Source organism: Triturus cristatus, chromosome 11 (genome assembly GCF_964204655.1).
Source record: "Triturus cristatus chromosome 11, aTriCri1.1, whole genome shotgun sequence".
Lineage (NCBI taxonomy): Eukaryota > Metazoa > Chordata > Amphibia > Caudata > Salamandridae > Triturus > Triturus cristatus.
Genome location: NC_140594.1, coordinates 1,078,770,410 through 1,078,789,915, shown reverse-complemented (window position 1 = coordinate 1,078,789,915; position 19,506 = coordinate 1,078,770,410).

The following is a 19,506-nucleotide window of genomic DNA, read 5'->3' as shown; positions in this document are numbered from 1 at the left end:
GAACCTGATTTGATCTTACAGATAAGCGAACTGATCTGATCTTCAGTAGCTGGCTGAAATTGATCAAAAAAGGAGTTGCTGGGTATTGGTTGAATGATGGATGTAACATCAGTTTTTCCTAACTGTTCCTTGGAAAAAGTAGAATAAATATCCGTTATCTTGGCTTTAAAAAATGTGGCTAATGAGTCACATAATTCCTGCGAGTTGTCAATTATAGGTCCCTTTGGACTAGAGAGAGAGTTCACGACTTGAAAAAGCATCCTGGATGAATTATGAGCTTGTTCAATTTGGCCAGTATAAAAAAGATTTTTTGCGTGTTAATGGCTTTTTTATAAATAGCTAGAGCGCTCTTATACTCTTGCTTAGCAGAGGGACTGTAATTTTTTCTCCAGCGTCTTTCAAGGTTTCTACAGTATTGGCGTTGGAGACGCAGTTCTTCTGTGTACCATTGGGCAGATGGCGTAGCTCTATTGGGGCGATAATGTTTTTCAGGTGCCACTTGGTTGGCTGCCTTTAAGATCCAATCCTGAAAATTTGCGGACATGGTCTCAGTATCACCTGTGTTTTCTGGAATAGATGACATCAGGAGATTAGTAAAATACGGCATATCTGCCTTATTCCACCTCCGTGCCCCCACTAGCGGACGGACTTTATTCTGAGAAAATTTGAGTGGTAACTGTTTAATCCTAAAGGTTATAGCTTGATGATCAGTCCATATCAAAGGAAATAATACTGATGTCTCAATTTTGGGATCGTTAGTAAATACACCATCCAGTGTGTGGCCAGCATTATGCGTGGGGCCCCTCACCAGCTGCTGCAGTCCTATTGCCTGCATATCCGCGATGAGTTGGACTGTGTCTTGATTATCCATGTTTTCAAGCGGGAAATTAAAATCCCCAAGAATCGTATAGCATGGTGAATCTATTACCGATTCCGTAATTTCTGTAAGGGCTGCCAAAAATTTAGTACGTGTTCCTGGAGGTCTGTACACAAGTATCCTTTTAAAAGCTTGTTTCTGGGTGAGATTAATAGTAAATGCAACAGCTTCGCAATTAGTGCTGTGAACAGGGTCACATTTGGTCCGATAGGTATCCCTATATATAATGGCTAAGCCTCCGCCTCGCCCTGAGGTCCTATCTTGCCTGGATACACAATAACCTTGTGGGGTAGCCATTACAAAATCCGGACCGGAAGCATCATCTCCCCAAGACTCGGTAATAAAGAGTATATCCAGTTCTTGATTAATAATGGTCTCCCTTTTTACCAGACTGTGTTGGGGGAGTGAGCGTACATTGAGTAGTGCTGCCTTTACATATTGGTCGACAACTGGGGAGGCGCTGAGGGTTTCCTGGGCATAAGGTGTGATGTTTGTCGGCAGCCGTGGGGATGGCAAAGAAAAAGCACAACCTACACAAGATATGGGTGCAGTAGGCAAATGTTTACATGGCAATAGTAATTTACAAAACCTACCCACACCTGTTTTCCATTGTTTCAGCTGTGCGGAGGTATAGCATAGAGTAGATGTAGCTTCATGAGTGGTAACCGGACCAGGGGGGATGGCCCTGGGCCCGGATCTGGCACGGACGGGCGCAGACGGGCTTGTCTTAGGCGCGTCTGCGGCGCGCGCCCGCTGCTCACGACCGCTGCGCATCCTGGGTGAGCGAGGACTAAATAGCTCTCTCCCGGAAGTGTAGAAGAGCTAGAACGCGTCCCGAGCCAGCCCTAAGATGGCGGCTGGTGCTCGTGGACGAGTTCGAGTGCCCAGTTCCCCCCGTTCTAACGGGTCGGGTAGGAGCCAAAAATCAATTTAAAAACACACTGTGAGGGTGCACAATTATTACAGAGCGGCCAATGATTAAAACAATGACTAACAGTTCAATTCTTAAAAACACATTAAAATTCTATCAATCCTCCTAAAGCAGCCTGTTATCTGGTTTTTAGCAAATGTCAGCGTTTAATAATAGTAAAGCGCGATCATATTCAGTGGGATGTCAAATGAGTGGTAGGGTGCTACTGCATGATAATGATAATTACGTGTGCAGAGGTTGCACCCTGCCAGTATCATACATCAGGGCCTTCATGATGAATGCAACCAGTCAGCAACTCGCAACTAAATATTATCACATTAATAACAAGCTCCTCAATGTTAACATTCAAGACAGTTTACCTGGGATATTTTGTTTTCTCTACCATTTTAGGTTAGAATTTTTAGGTTACCTTGAAATTTGAGTTTCTCACAACTCAAATAATGGATCAATTTAATTCTTTAGAAGTATTCTGTATTTTCACAATGACCAAGAGGTGCAAAAAAATACACTGGAAGGGCTAACCCTTTAACTAAGCTTCACCCTAGTTGACAAAATGAGATGCTCCCCTTGTCCTAAAGCATTTACAAATTCCTTAAACACTAGGTAAAAATGCAATCAAACCTACTTTGTGTGTTTGTTAGTAAGTGTTAGAAATGGGGGTCTCTAGTTGGCAGGGGTAGGTACCTTTGTCCAAATAGGGACCCTTGCTTCTAGTCAGGGCAAGGGGTATACACTTCTAAAATAACCCCTGCTCACCCTCTTGGCAGCTTTGCACCAGCAGACAGGCTTATCTCAGATGTAGTGTGTAAAGCATTTGTGAACACATACAGTAACACAGTGACAACACTACAAAGGAATACCACACCAATTTAGAATCATAAGTAATCTTTATCTAAACCAAAACAAGACCAAACAACAAAATCCACAATATAGTAAAAAAATATGAATTTCAAATGGTAGAAATAGTTCAGTTCAAAGCAAATTGCATATGCAACCCTTTTCTCATCAAGTACCTTGGATACGTCACGCAAAGCAAACAAAATGGCCACAGGGAAGGCGATGCATCTGGTCCTTACACTCAGGGAAGGTGATGCTTCGATTCCTTGCTCTGGGGGAGTTGATGCATCTGTTTCTTACTGCGGCACCCAACAATGTGACAGTCTGGGCGCCTCTATGCGATGCGTCGATTCAGTACAATGCGTGGTTTCATGCAGCCGCACAGCAGGCTTGCGTCGGAATCGGTGCAGTGATCTCAGACTTTGGAGATCGTTACACCCGATGCGTCATGCAGCGATTTCTCGAGCCGCGGCTGGTGCTGCGATGGTTTCTTCAGCGATGCATCGGAAAAAGGCACGGATGCATCACGCTTCTTCGATTTTGCTTTGATTTTCCAGCTCCCAGCGACAAACAGTCTCTAGAGGTCCTAAACAGCAGCAGGCACTTCTTTGCAGGTTGGAATTCCCAGCAAGGAAATTCAGGGGAGCTGGTGGTGAAGTCTTTGTGTCCCGGAGAATCCAGAACAGGAGGCAAGCTCAGTTTCAAGTCCTTGGAGATTCTTCTTCAAGCAGGTGACAAAGCAAACAGCAAAAGTCCTTTTCTCCTTTACTTGGCAGCAATCAGCCACTGCAAAGGTTCCTCTTAATTTCCCACAAGTGATCTAAAAGTCTGGGGTCTGGGCCCCTCTTTTTATACACCAGAATCCTTTGTTCTCTGAAGGCAGAGAGTATCTGTACCCAGCCAAAACCAGTTCTTTCCTCATTGGTGCAGCTCCTGGCAGGAGGTGGAGACAGCATTGTTGAAGGCAGACCAGGCCCATTCAGGTGAAAGGAAATCTCCTCCCCCTACTCTAAATGCAGCCCATGTCTATTCAGCCCAGCCCTGACTCATCAGACTTCTAGAGCCGCTCCCCTCTCCAGCCCCTGTCCTCCAAAAGCCAGACATGCAATACACAAACCTAGCAGAGGCACAGTGGATGGTTAGGCAAGAAATTACCTACTTTCTAAAAATGGTATTTTCAAACACAAAATGTAAAAATCACCCTCACTAAAAGATGCATTTTAACATTCTGAGTTCAGGCATACTAAACTTTGTTTTTCCACCTTGTTCCAGGGCCAGTTATGTTTATAAGATGTTATAAACAAACATTCTGTCCTATGGGAACAGGTAGCCTTGCAATAGTGAAAAATTAAATTGACAGTAGTTCACTCGCAGGGCATGCCACACACATCAGGGCATGTCCTACCTTTCACATACAATGCACCCTGCCCAATGGGATACCTTGGGCCTTCCTTAGGGGTGACAAATATGTAGAAAAGTGAAGGTTTAGGGACTGGCAAGTGTGTGCACTTGCCAAGTCGACATGGCAGTCCCAGACTGCACACAGGCTCTGCAATGGCAGGCCAGAGTTACATTTTACAGGCTGATACTGTGGATGGCACAATGAGTGCTTCAGCCCACTAGCAGTATTTGATTTACAGGCCCTGGGTACACACAGTGCACTATACTAGGGTCTGACAAGCAAGTCAAATATGCCAATCATGGAATCAATAATTCATAACAATTTACAAAGGGAGTGCTTGCACTTTGGCACTGAACAGCAGTGGCAAAGTGCCCAAAGAATCTAGACCAGCAAAACGGAGTCCAACACACAGCAAAAACAAAGGAGGCAACAGCAAAAAATGTAAGGGAGACCCACGCCAATGGTGCCAGGTCTAACAGTAAGTATAATACCTGATTAGCTAATGTTGTTTGTAACCTATGTATCTTGTAGTTGGTTATCCCCATCAAGAATAGTGTGTGCTTCAACTGCTTTGAATTACAGATAATTTTGATATAAGACACTCTATTTCACCGATAAACTACAATTAGGCTGGCAATATAAATGTGCTATTTCTTCACAAATGCTGATAATATGGGCAGAATTTACACCATTGTATTGAGGGCGCCTTTGATAATTGAGGAGCAAGTACCAGAAAAAGGATCAAAATACAAAGCACTGAGTATGAAAAATGTAGTAGATCATTAGACATTAACAGACACATGGGTTTAGAAGACTGGTACATTGTCCATGGACCGGTTTTGGGGTTTCACCCCACTTCAGCCAGGATAGCTTGATTCCAGTGACATGAAGAGCACAGGACTCACGTCTGAGCATACCCGTCCCACTCGGGGTGACAAATGCAAAAAGAACTATTGATGGACAGAATGCAGAACAATGTCATACATTCACCCAAGTACAGAGATCTGGGCCTAAATCCATCGTTTTTTTGCTCACCATACCATTCCAGTTTGGACCCAGCCATATGCAAATCAGTCTTGACACTGTGCCCAATGGGAACAGTCCAGTCCGAACTGCCAGGCCAGGTCCTCCCTGGATGCAGCATCCAATTTTGAAGTAGAATGCAATTGGGCAGTTGCAGAATTCATTTTTTCACACAGAGTGTGGACCCTGTTGCCCAGCTCTGACAGGTCTCTTTTGATTTCTTTTAGGTTGCCAAGGAGTTCGGTCTTGACATCTACTATTTCATACTTAACTTCTTTGAAAGCTTATATCAAGAAAGTTCTTGTTACATCTTGAGTCTGGTCATCCTGCTCACCATCCTCTACCCCCTCTTTAGCTTTGTTTCCGCTTTGGTCTCATTTTTCATTTTGCCAGAGTCTTTGTTCTGGAGTAGATCTTCAATTTTCAAGTCTCTCGTTTGAATCCCACAGTCATGTTGACATATTATCAGGCCTTGTGACTTCTGGATTGGGGATAAAAGGCAGAGAGCTATGGACTGCACACACTTTTCTTAGATTGTTCTTTTTAGTAGTAGTAAAATAACTTTATTGTATAAAACAAAAATCATCACAATCAAAATACAGTGAATAATACAATGGGTTAGGGTTATAAGAACATGCAATTTGTTCACGAGTAAAAACTGACTAACCGTCAGAGTCTTTGTAAGTTGAAAATTTAAAAATAGATCTTAAAGAACTATAAGGTAAGTATAAAAATCTCCTTAGTCCATTTTCAAATAAAGGGACTTGATTGGAAAAACAACATTCAACTGCTTCTTTAGTTGCTCAAACATTTGCCTCAATAAAACACATTTTTAGATAGAAATTCCGGTTTAACAGATTAGGACAGATACATATATTATGATATATTGCTTCTTGTTTATAACCACACAAATGGCAAGAGCTCTTATTCTTGAGAGTATTCTTGACTGGAAGCCAGTGAAGTTTTCTAATGGCCCCACATATATGATTGTATTTAGAAAGGTTCAATAGGGTACGTGCAGCTGCGTTCTGCAGGGATTGCAGTTTGATCAATTGTCTCTTATCTGCCCCAAGATAGAGGGCATTGCAATAATCAATCCGAGACAGAACGAGTGCTATCACAACCGTTTTCCCTAGCTCCATCGGGAGAAACTGTAAAATCTTCTGCAAGTAGTGGGTATTGGGTTTCAAGTAGGGACCACCTAGGCCAAATCTCATTTGCTCAATCAGGCCCTTGGTCTCCTTTGATCTCTCAGTTCTTGGTGGGGTAATAGCCCCAGACCTTTCTACCTTGCTTCCATGAGGGTGCTTCTAAGCCTTATAATGGGCCTTGGAGGGACACCACCAAGTCCAAACATTACCAGAGCTTTTCATAGGTCCTTGGGTGCCAACACTCGTCCTCTGCATTGGATCAGGGCCCCTTAGTTATCTACTCAGGTTTTGTGCTAAGCGTAGGCCTCCTGTCATAGAGGGTGCACTGATGTCTGTAGATGGAAACCAGAGATGACCGCCATTATCTTTCTGAGGTCAGGTGGAGCTGTTATCTTTGAGAGCAACCACCCAGGATGTCTGTGCTCCTCTTGTTGTTCCTATGGGATGCTGGAATACATCAGACATCCTCCACAGTCCTGGACTTCTTTCTCATCACATGATCCCCTCCATGCATTTTGGGGAACAGTTAGCTCTCTACAGGGTGGAATTAAGGGGCTACATTCTTCTTGGGCTTGGCCACAGCCCTTTCAATGTCACTTTATAGCGATAAAGCTATGATTTAGGATTATCTTTGTATAGTGATTGGTCATGTGAGAGTTCTCTCATTGCTAGGAATAGTAGTATCTATTTGGACACTTATTCTTTAAATGAATCGCATTTGTTTATTTGCATTTATTCTCTTGATGGTCGGTGGTGCTATGTGTCAAGAATCAGCAGTCAGAGGTCCAATAACATTCAGTCGTAACACCTTCCTACTTGTTTGGTGTGAGAAATGCACACAAAATAATGCCTCAAGGGCTATTCACAGCAGTGAATGTAGTTAATTAAATATTATAGTGGTTCAATATGTTTTTTTAATATTATGCTATTGCATAATTGTTTTGCATTTTTCACCATTAGTCAAAGATTGCAAAATGTTTTTAACCACCTCAAAGAGAACTGAGGTGCTTTTAACTTCCACAATAACAATGCATGTTTTTACGCACTTCAAGTAGATTTACCTTTTCATGAGGAGCCATTCCTACAGTTGCCAACATATAATTAGAAAAGAAAGCAGCAGCTAATAATGGATTTCACAATATTTGACACCAGTAATATAAACCTTGTACCTACATTAAATATGCAAGCGAACTTAGTTCACGAACAATGCTGTTCTGCATGTCATGCTGTATCCACCATTATGCAATCCTCTTATGCCTACGAAATTTCTGTTTATTTAAGCTGTTAAGCCTGTCTATTTTGTGTCATAAATATGTTGAAAGCAAAAAGAACAGTCGGAATGCTGAACAATGCAAACATTCACCCCCAGTCAGAGAGCTGGGTTTAATTTGTCGTTTTTTTGCACACCATGTCACCCCAGTTTTGACCCAGCCATATGCAAATCAGTCTAGACCTTGCTCATCATGGGAACAATCCAGCCCGCACTGCCAAGCCAGGACCTCTCTGGACCGGAGACAAACATCCTGGGACCGGTTTTGGGGTATCATCTCTCTTCAGCCAAGGTAGGTTGAATCCAGTAATGCATTGAGCACTGGACCCATGCCTGGGCATACCCTCCCCACTTAGGGTGACAAAAGAAAAAAGAACAGATGATGAATGGAATCCTGCACATTGCAAATATTCACCCCCAGTCAGCAGATCTGAGTTTAATCCATCGTTATTTTGCCCACCACGCCACCAGTGTTAAAAGCACTAAAACTGAGTTCCAAAGAAGAACAAAATACATTGAACACATAAATTGTTAATGCAGAAATAAAAAACACTTAAGTGCCACCACAGAGATAAAACAATTTGCGACAATCATCAATAAATACTAAAGGTATTCAAATATACAATTATATTATTAATGTATACAAAATATTCATATTCAGACACTTTAGAGGGACATTCTGTGAATTCAATACTTTATTTTAACTGTGCATGAGCAGTATTTTATATGTGACTTGGAAGATCAATTAAAACTATTTATCAAGGATTAGGAGCTGAAGTATTTTCAAATGAAGGCATTAATTGTTTTATCATCATGAGCAGGGGAGGAGGAAAAATTACCTTTGCCACCTCTTCCTTTTGTCTTTGTTCTGTGATCTATAGCTGCAACTAAATGACAAGATTGTTGTTTCTGTACCAAAGCAGACCATACATTTAACTTAGGTGCAGTTGATTCCACTTTATTTAAAATGGATATAAAACAAATGCTAGAAAAACTGATATATTTTTGCTAAATTCTAAATTGTATAGGTTGCTGAAAAAGCTGCAGGTAGATATTGTTAAACTGTTCTTCATTTAAGGTTTTGTGGTTCTCTACCATTGCCTTCATTTCAGCAGATGAATAGTAATCCAAATAGTTATACTGCCCACATTTCTTATTTCATTTACAGTTTTGTGTTATCAAAATCAATTCATAAGAATTTTTTAATCTGATGATTTACATTATTGGGGATACATTTGCAGAATATGTCATGTCAAATAAATGAGACACTTATTCAAGCAGGATAGCCAACCTCCAGATTTAAAAAAAAAAAACTACTGTCCTTCAACATTGCTCCATTTGAAGTACTTAATATGTATTGAATTCAATGTATCACCATGGACTTTTGGCTTGGTGATTTAATACCAGCAGCTAAATGGATGAGTGCATGAGTAGTGCCTGGGTGACTGGATGAGTGCATAAGGAGTGCCTGGGTGATTGGATGAGTGCATAAGTAGTGCCTAGGTGGTTACATGAGTGTATGAGTAGTGTCTGGATGAGTGCATGAGTAGTGCCTGGGTGATTCGTTGAGAGCAGTGGGTCTGTTGGTCTGTTAGTCTGTGAGTGGGTCTGTGAGCAGGTATTTGATTCTCTAATTGGGTCTGTACATGTATGAGTGTCTGAATAGGCCTCCAAGTGGGCTCACGAGTCTCTGAGTGGGTCTGCAAATGGGTATATGGGTTTGTGAGTGGGTTCGTAACTAAGTGTCTCCGTCTTTTAGTAGGTATGTCAATGAATACATCAGTATCTGGGTGGATCTGTTAGTGGGTGCATCAGTAGCTGAGTAGGTGCATGGGTGAGTTGGTGCATGAGTCCTGAGTAGGTTTGTGAATAGGTGTCTCAGTTTCTAAGTGGGTCTGTCAGTAGATTTGTGAATCTCTGATTGAGTCTGTACATGACTGTGTGAGTATTTAAGTGGGTCGGTACATAAGTATATGAGTGTCTGAGTAGGTCTAAAAATGACCGCATGAGTTTCTGACTGGGTCTGCAAAATGGGTACATGTCTCACTAGATGTGTGAGTAGGTCCATAATTCTTACACTGGGTCTGTGAGTAGGTGTCTCTGAGTGGGTCTTTACATGGGTGTGTAAGTCTCTTGAATGGTTCTGTATGTAGGAGTCTGAGTCTCTGATTGGATCTACAAATGGGCGCATGAGTGTTTGAGTACATGTATTAGCGGTGGAGTAATATTGTGAACATGTGTACACGTCTTTGACTGGGTGTGTATTAGTAGGTGCATGAGTGTCAGTGTGAGTGTATTTATCAGTATGTAAATAAAATTAAGGGTGTGTGTGTGAATTTATATATTTTTTTATTTTCACCATATTTATGATGACACGATAGTCGCGATGTGGCCGCAACATTACATGGGGGCATGCTAGCGGTTGCTTTGTCATCACAAATACCGCACGTGCAAAAAAAATCAATTTTGAAAATATAACTTGCCTCATTAACACATCCATTTTTTGAACATGGGGACAAAGTACCTCCAGCTTGACCACTTATACCACTTTTCACACAGATTTTTCACCCTGAGAACTGTTCCAGAGTGATAAAATGGCAGATGCCCCTTTCCATCACCTTATGGCTGTCCAATCACTGCATTCCTTTCAGCGCGTGCGATTAATCTCCACACCTCCACGGAATATCCGCAGCCAAAGATAAATAAATGTTTTTCTTCTTAAATCACTGCAGTTATTTACACCAAATAACTGAAAGTGTAGGTTTCAGGGACGTTATAGTTAGTTGGACATTTCAATCGTACAAAACTAGAGAAATTCGGCTGTTCTGGTTAGTTGAGCTAACTATAACTTGACCCCCGCAATGCATTGCTAATGACATCACATATTACATCATTCTTGAAATGGACAGTGACATCACTGATGACATCTCTGATGACATCTCAAATTACATCACTGATGACATCACTGATGACACCATCTAGTGACTGTGTGTTTCTGTAAGGTTTAAATATGTTTTATAAATATTTTCTAAGGTGTATTGAAGTATGAGTGGGTGTATGAGTGTCTGAATACATGATTTAGTAGGTGCATGACTGACTGTATAAGTGAGTGATTAAACGTGTCTTTCTGGATGCATGGGTTAGTGAGTAAACTGTGTAAATGTCTGGATCAGTCTGTCAGCTGGTGTGTAAGCGGCTACATGGGTTGGTGAGTAGCTACATAAGTATCTATATGGGTTATTGATTGGTTGTCTGAGTATCCGTATGGGTGCCTGAGTGTCTGTGTGGGTGGGTAGGAGTATGTGACTCTGTGCAAAGATGTGTGAGTGGGTAATTCACTGGGTGTATGGGTTCAGGAGTGTATCTGTGAAGGGCTGTATGGGTGAGTGAGTGTGTGTATGAGTTTGCTGGTGAGTGAATGGATGTCTCAGTGGTACATGTGTGAGTAACTACATATGTGAAAGGCAGTATATGTGAGTGTTGGAGTATATAAATCACTATATGTAAGAATGAGTGATTGTGAGAGTGGCTGGAAGGATAAGTGTATGCTCGTATCAGTGATTGTCTAAGAGAGTAAGTATGTGTTAGTATCTGTATGAATAATGAGGTGGTGTGTGTATAACTGTTTAGGTAAGTAAATGGGAGTGCAAATGATTCTTTGCATGATTGACTAGGTGTGTGAGTAACTCTATGGATGAGTGGTGATGTGTGAGTGTCTGTATAGGTGTATGAGTGCAAATGATAGTTCTGTATTGATAAGTGACTGCATGTATGAGTGACTGTATGGGTGAATGAGAGGACCTGTGTGTAGACCTAGGAATCAGTGAGTGAGTTTGTAGTAACTGGTATTGGTGTGTCTAAGGTTTAAAAAATGGTAGTCTGTATTCTAGAGTCGGTGTATCAAAGGTTATATTAGGGCGTGAGGAGGTGCATCAGATTATCACGTGGATGATGTCATCAGTGATGTCACTGACCATGTCATGAATGATGTAATATGTGATGTCATCAGCAGTGCATTGCGGGGGCGCGAGTTATAGTTAGCTCATCTAACTATAACGGCCACATTTCTCTGGTTTTGTACAAGTGAAATGTCCAACTGACTATAACGTCCCTAAAACCTATGTTTTTTTTCAGTAAATTTAAATGCTAATTTCTAACTATAACGTCCCTGAAACCTATGTTTTGTTAGTGAATTTCGAAGGTTTTTTAAATGATAATTTCTAACTATAACGTCCCTGCAAAATATGTTTTTTTCAGTGAATTTCAAAGGTTTTTTAAATCATCATTTCTAACTATAACGTCCCTGAAACCTATGTTTTTTTTCAGTGAATTTCAAAGGTTTTTTAAATGCTAATTTCTAACTATGCCTACAGAGTTAGGACATGTGAAGAAAGGCGAAGAAAAGTATAGAAAGAAGAGATATGCAGAACGAACCAACAGAGGTGCAGAAAGAAGCCTTGTTTCAAAGTCATCCTGTGCCCCCAACTTTTTACTGACTGGTACTGATGGTAACTGACTGATTAACGAAGCCCGGAGCCAGTGCTATGCTGAAAGAGACTTAGAATACAGTGAAAACACCTACATACACTAGGGTACACTGTGGGTTGGGGTATCCCTGTGATTGGCATGGCCTCTGCTGTAAGGCCCTAGTGCATAATAGGGCAGGGGGATTAATACTACCTCTAACTCAGAGGTGCAGAAAGATGCAAGAGAGGTGCATAAACAGGCAGGAAAGGTGCAGAAACAGGGAACGGGTGCAGAAAGAGGTACGTTAGGAGCAGAAAGAAGTAAGAGCAGTGCAGAAAGAACCAACAGAGGTGTAAAAAGAGGCAAGAGGGGTGCAGAAAGAAGGAACAGGGGTGCAGAAAGAAGCAACAGAGGTGCTGAAAGAGGCACGAAGGGTGCAGAAAGAGGCAAGAGAAGAACAGGAAGAACCAAGAGAAGTGCAGAAAGAAGCAAGAGAGGTGCAAAAGGAAGCACAAGGGGTGCAGAAAGAAGGAAGAGAAGTGCAGAAAGAATTCAAAAGAGGTGCTGAAAGAAGCAACAGAGATGCAGAAAGAGGCAATATAACTGCAGAAAGAATCAATAGAGGTGCAGAAAGAGGCAAGAGGGGTGCAGAAAAAGGAAGAGAAGTACAGAAAGAAGCAGGAGAAGTGCAGAAAGAAGCAACAGAGGTGCAGAAAGAGGCACAAGGGGTGCAGAAAGAAATAACAGAATTGCAGAAAGAAGCAACAGAGGGGCTGAAAGAGGCACGAAGGGTGCAAAAAGAGGCAAGAGAAGTGCAGAAAGAAGCAACAGAGGTACAGAAAGATGCAAGAGTGGTACAGAAAGAGACAGTTGGGGTGCAGAAATAAGCAGCAGCAGTGCAGAAAGAACCAACATAGGTGCAAAAAGTGGCAAGAGTGGTGCAGAAAAAGGTAAGAGGGGTACACAAAGAGGTAAGAGAGGTACAGAGAGAGGCCAGAGGGGTGCAGAAAGAAGGAAGAGAAGTGCAGAAAGAGGCAAGAGATTGCTGAAAGAAGCAATAGAGGTGAAGAAAGAAGCAACAGAAGTGCAGAAAGAGGCAACTGAGGTGCAGAAAAAAGCAAGAGCAGTGCAGAAAGAACCAACAGATGTGCTGAAAGGGTACAGAAAGAGCAAGAGAAGTGCAGAAAGAGGTAACAGAGCTACAAAGAAAGGCAAGAGATGTACTGAAACAGGCAGGAAAGGTGCAGAAACACAGGAACAGGGGTGTGGAAAGAGGCAAGAGAGGTACAGAAAGAAGCAACAGAGGTACAGAAAGAGGTAAGAGTGGTACAGAAAGAGAGAAGAGAGTTGTGGAAAGAGGCAAGAGAGTTGCACAAATAGGGAAGAGGGGTACAGAAAGAGGCAAGGGGGTGCAGAAGGAAGCAATAGAGTTGCCAAAAGAGGCAAGAGAGGTGCAGAAACAAGCAAGAGAAGTGCAGAAAGAGGCCAGAGAATTGCTGAAATATCAACAGAGGTTTAGAAAGAAGCAAGAGAAGTGCAGAAAGAGGCAAGAGGGATGCAGAAAGAGGTAGGACAGGTGCACAAAGAGTCAAGAGAGGTACAACACCCCTTTTAGCCCAGCTTCCCCACCCTGCTCTGCCAGTGCAGCACTTACTCTCTGTAGCTGATGTATTTTATTATCGGCGTCAGAGTTCTCACCAGGGGAGCCCCGCGTTCCACTGCCTCTTGTAGAATGGGGGGTAGAGAGTTCAGACCTCCCAGCCGCTCCTCCTCTGCCCCTGCCTCCGTGAATGGGAAGCCTTGCAGTTGCCTTCCTCCCACGATGTAACTCCAGGGCAGCCCGAGACCAGAGACGAGTCTGCTGCTGTGGAGACTCCCCTTCTTTCTCGAGCAGAGAAGACACCAAGTTCGGGTCCCGGGCGATATCAACACGCCCTTCCACGTCTGCTGCCTTCGCTACGATTTCGGACTCTCGGACGGAAGGGGAGAAGAGACACTTCAGGCGAGTTCGCTAAGGATGCACAAGCCCGCTCCAGCCTCCTCCAGCCTGCCCTGAGCTCAACGCGGTCCGCCTCCGGCACAACCTCACCGCGGCTCAAGGTATCGTGTCCTTTGCCAGATTTTCAAAACCCAAAACAAAAATCAAGTTCCGAATGCTCAGCCTGCTTCACCATAGTTAGAGAACCGGAGCCTCTGCCTACATCACCCCATTAAACAGTGCAAATCCGCCCGACCTTTGGAGCCTTCGCGACCTGCTAACCGCCGGCCGCCGGCCGCCATGTTCTCCCGCCTCCCGTAGGTGTCGTCTTGCCGGGCTAAAAGGGGGTTAGCAGGGAAAAAGAGGGGACAAACCAGCAAAATAACAGCACGATATACCCTAAGGAGCTCAGAACGAGACTCACACTCGGGGTCCTTAGAGGATCCAGAGTCAGTTGATCACAGTGTGGTAAAACTTAAATCCAGGGTAAAAAATAAGACGTTGAAGCAAGAGCAAAAAAAAAGTCAACAAATTTAACACCTTCATTAAAAGATTTTTTTAAGTCAGTCCCCACCACATTGATTCTTAAACCAACCAAGGCAGGCACTGAGAGTAGTATGAATGAGATGATTAAGTTTTCCCAAATCTCTGAGGTGGTATCAACTTCAAATAAGTTTAAGTTACTGGCAGACCTCCCACTAGAGAAGGGGATAGAGGGGGTCTGGTTGCAAGATACAACTAATGACATACCGATCCAGGGAAAAGAAGGGTCCCTCGCAAGTAACTTTCTGGTGGGGGGGAATGAAAAAAGCCAATATGAATCATCGAAGGCAAGAGAAAAAAACACAAAAGCTCAAAGGTCAATATTAGATCTTTTACAGGCATTAACTGAGGAGATGAGAAACAGATTGCAGGTCTCAGAAAAAAAACAAGCTGAAATAAAGGTTTTTTGTGAGAAAATGGAAGATAAACTGGATTCACTAACAAGCAGGGCGGCATTACTAGAGACAACAGTAGCAGAATTAGCAGCAAAGGTGGACGAAAATGTTAATGATTTAACTAAAATAAAAGAACAGGAAGCCAATCTGCAGGATAAGATGGAATCCATTGAGAACGCTCAACGAAGAAATAATCTTCGCTTACTCAAGTTCCCCGAGGGAGTCGAGGGGGCTAATATAAAAGAATTTGTGGTGAAACTAATTAAGCAAACAACTAATATTGAGTGTTCAGAACAAGCCCTCTCTGCTGATATTCAAAGGGTGCATAGAGACCCTTTTAGACTGAGCCCGAATAAGACTAGACCTAGAAAAATCTTGATTCATTTTTTGACATACAGCCTAAAGGATGAAATATTAAACAAGGCTCTAAAAATGAATACACTGAGTGCAGAAGGGTTCACTTTCCAAATTCGATCTGATATATCCTCCATTACTGCGTCCAAACAGTGGGAGCTGGGAAAATTATTAGAATCATTCAGACAGCTGGGTGCTACGGCACAACTTAAATTTCCAGCCACACTAAAAATAATGTATAAAAATAAAATGCATACATTTAGACGGGTAGAGATGGCAGAAACCTTTTTGCGTCATATCCAGGGAGAAACAATGAACAGCGAACAGTGAATGGATAAAGTAACTGCTCTTTTTTTAAGAATCTTATTAGAGCTTCACCTCAAAGCAATTGTTTGATAACATCAAGATAGTAGCAACCGCCCCGACCAAAGAGAGGGTAGCCTCAAAGGCCAGGGTAGGGCCATGAGAGAAATAGAGGGGGTTCTCCAGGGGATCACAGGGGGGGTAGTTGGGTGGAGTAGGGTGGATCACCGGGTGGGGAGCATTGGGGAAAAAATAAAAAAAATAAAAAATCAGTCCAACTCGCCATATATGATCTTTAAGAAATGTTTAAGAAATGTTTTGGTTTTTAACCCTATGAGGAATGGGACAGATATCAGCTGAGTATATTAAATATCTGAAGGTGTTGACATGGAACCTAAATGGGTTAAGGGTAAAACGGAGGATGGAAAGGATATTTCAGTACTTAAAAGATGTTCCAGAACAAATGTTGATCCTTCAAGAAACGCATTTAGTAGAGACAGAGATGAGGAGTTTATGTAAAAGTAAAAGCTGGATTAAGGAGGCTATCTGTACCACACAGCAAACAACAACAAAGGGCGTAGCAATAATTGTAAAAAAACATCCTGCGCTATCAGTGGAGGGAGCTAAAGTGGATAAGATGGTGAGATGGGCCATAGTAAAGTTGAGGTTTTATTCGCATAAATTTACGGTGGTAAGCTACTATGGTCCGAATCAGGACGATACAGCCCCATTTAAAAGTTTGGGTGCTGAGCTATTACCATTTTTAGACCCCTTAATACTGGCAGGAGACTTTAATTTAGTTCTAGATCCTGTGCTGGACAGATCTCTAAAAAACAAAGCTCCACAAAACTGCAAAATTCGATCTTTATTGAAAAACATGATGAAGCATTTAGGATGGACGGATGTATGGAGAGAAAGAGAGGAAGGAAGGAGAGGCTATACGTTTCACAATAAAAAACATGGTCATAGGTCTTGGTTAGATTTTTTCTTAATCAGTACGACGTTGAGGCCTTTGGTAACACAAGTGAAACATCTTGGGTGGCACCTATCAGATCATGTGGCCGTGACACTAACGCTGAAGCTTCCCAACAGTCTAACAAATACAAGATGGACATTAGATCGAGCTATCTTGACAGAGGAAGAAACAATAGAAAGACTGGTTCAAGAAACAGAGGCCTATTTCTTAACAAATACGGGTAGTGCTCCCATGGAAATAGTATGGGATTCTTATAAAGCTTTTTTAAGAGGCTGTATAACCTCGATACAAATTGCTAGACAGAATAAATATAAAATGGAGATAAAAGAAATAGAGGATAAAATTCAGGAATTAGAACATGATTTCATCATGCAAGAAGGGGAAACGGAAGAGAATATTACTAATAGATTATTATCTCTTAAAATAGATCTGGCAGTGATACTAGATGCAAGGCTGCAAAAGAGGTGGGATGCGAGTAAGATGGCGCACTTTGAATATGGGGAAGGCTCGGGCAAACTTCTTGCTTGGAAAACCAAGCAAGAATTAGTAAGGAGTAACATAAAGGAAGTAGTATGTAACCTTACCGGAAAAATGTGCCTGACTTCTGAAGACATAGAGGAAGCTTTTCGAAACCATTTTGAAGCAGTCTATAGAGAAGATCTTAACCCACAGGAAAGCACGATAGAATCCTTGTTTCAGCGCTATCCCCCCAAAAAAGTCAGTGATGAGGCCTCTAGTAATTTTTATAAATCTATGTCTCAATTTGAAATTAGGAAGGCAATAGAATCTGGCAAGAAAGGGAAAGCACCAGGACCAGACAGTCTTCCGGCCGAACTATATAAATCCTTAGCCGAAGTCCTAATCCCAGTAATGTTTCAATTGTTTTCTTACTTTTTTGAGGAAGGTGGGACAATGCTTCCCTCCTGGAGTGAGGCCACGGTTGCCCTGATTTTTAAACCAGCCAAGCCTGCAAATCAGTGCGACTCGTATAGACCAATCTCTCTGCTTAACCTTGATTATAAAATCTTTGTTAAGGTTTTAGCAGAAAGGTTGAATGGTATTATGAGCGGGCTATTGCATCAGGATCAAAAGGGTTTTGTTAGAGGGAGGGGTATCCAAGATCTAACGTATAATCTGATTGGCGCTATTGATATTTCAACTATACACAAACTACCCTTAGCCATCATCACGCTGGACGCCACGAAAGCCTTCGATCGGGTAAACTGGTTGTATTTAATGAAGGTATTAGAGAAATACAATTTGGGGGAAACATTTTCTAGAGTCATTTCAGCTATTTACAAAACTCCAACAGTTAGAATATTAATACATGGAAACCTCTCCTCTCCTATACAAGTGCAAAGACGTACAAGGAAGGAATGCCCCCTCTCGCCAATGCTCTTTAATTTACATATAGAGTCTTTTGCAGATAGTATTAGGATACATGAGGACATACTTCCCTTTAGATATGGTAGCTGGGAAAAAAAGGTTTCATTATATGCTGATGACATCATGGTATACACATCTGATCTCGAAAAAACCATTCCTGTTGTATACAGCTTAGCCCAACAATTTGGTAATATCTCATGATTAATCAGTCTAAAACTGAATGTATGGCTTGGAATTCCACAGCTTGCCCCCCTCAATTGAAAAGAGAAATAAGATACATAGGAATAAAAATTACTCATGACATCAATGATATATCTGACTCAAACTTACGCAAAATTGATAAAGAAATATCCGATTCTCTAAAAAGTTGGGCTTATTTACCCTTAACGCTAATAGGAAGGACCAACTTGGTAAAAATTATGCTCTTACCTAAATTAATATTCATATTTCAGAATATACCATTAGCTTTTAAAGAAGAAGCTTTGAAAAAAATCCAGTCAAAATTGAATTCATTTATATGGGCTTCCAAGGGCATTAGAATCTCTTGGAAAAAACTTCGGAGAAAAAAGAACAAAGGAGGCCTATGCGCGCCTGATATAATTTTTTATGCATGGGTCTCTCTAATGAAGGTAGGAAAAATGCTCATGAATGAACCCAATTTTTCAGGTATAGGAAAAATGTTCAGGGAAATGTTGCAAGACCTAAAAGGAGCTGAACATGCTTATCTATACAAGTTTGGAGATCCACGCTACTTCAAAAAAGTTTGGCTGAAAAATCTAAAGGATTTAGCAGTCACTTGGACTAAAATTAGAAAGTTCTCAAAAATCAGCTATTATAGCGCTATGGCGCCCACATGGGACACACCCGGATCACCTGAATGGACCAAAGATACACTAGTAGCACCTTTAAAATCTGCTGGCATAAATTGTTGGGTCCAGCTTATGCCAGAGGGATGCTTGATAGCCTGGGAAGGTTTGAAGCTCATGACGGACAATCAGCTATCTAAATTCAAGTACCTACAAATAAAAAGCTGGTCTCAGAGGGTTGGTATACCAGTTGGTTTCACAAATGATGTAGAGGCTGCCCTGAGAGCTGGACGACGGAACAAGAAAGAAGTAGCAAATCTTTATAGGCTTCTGATAGAGTTGGCAGACGAGGACTTTATACTTCCAACACAACTGTGGGGCGAGTACTTGCCGGATGTCAATACAGAAACATTATGGCAAGTATCTTTTGATTTATTATATGTCACAGTCCGAGCTGCCAATTAAAGAAGGAATCATCTTTTTTCTCTCCATAGAGTATATTGGTCTCCATTAAAACTATCCAAATTTGCAAAGGGCACTATTCCATGCTGCCCGAAGTGTCGGAAAGAAAAAGCGAATGATGAGCACATGTTTGTAAGTTGCCCTATAATACAGCAATTCTGGGAATTGGTACTAGAAGGTATGGAAGGAATCTTTGGGTTCGATATACAGGTGAGCATTTCATTATTCTTTTTTGGTCTTTTTCCGAATTATGAGTTGCTCCCTTTGGATATTAATAAGCTGTGTTTTTATCTTATATTACTAGCTCGTAGAGAAATCTGTAAATCTTGGATTAAATGTACCCCC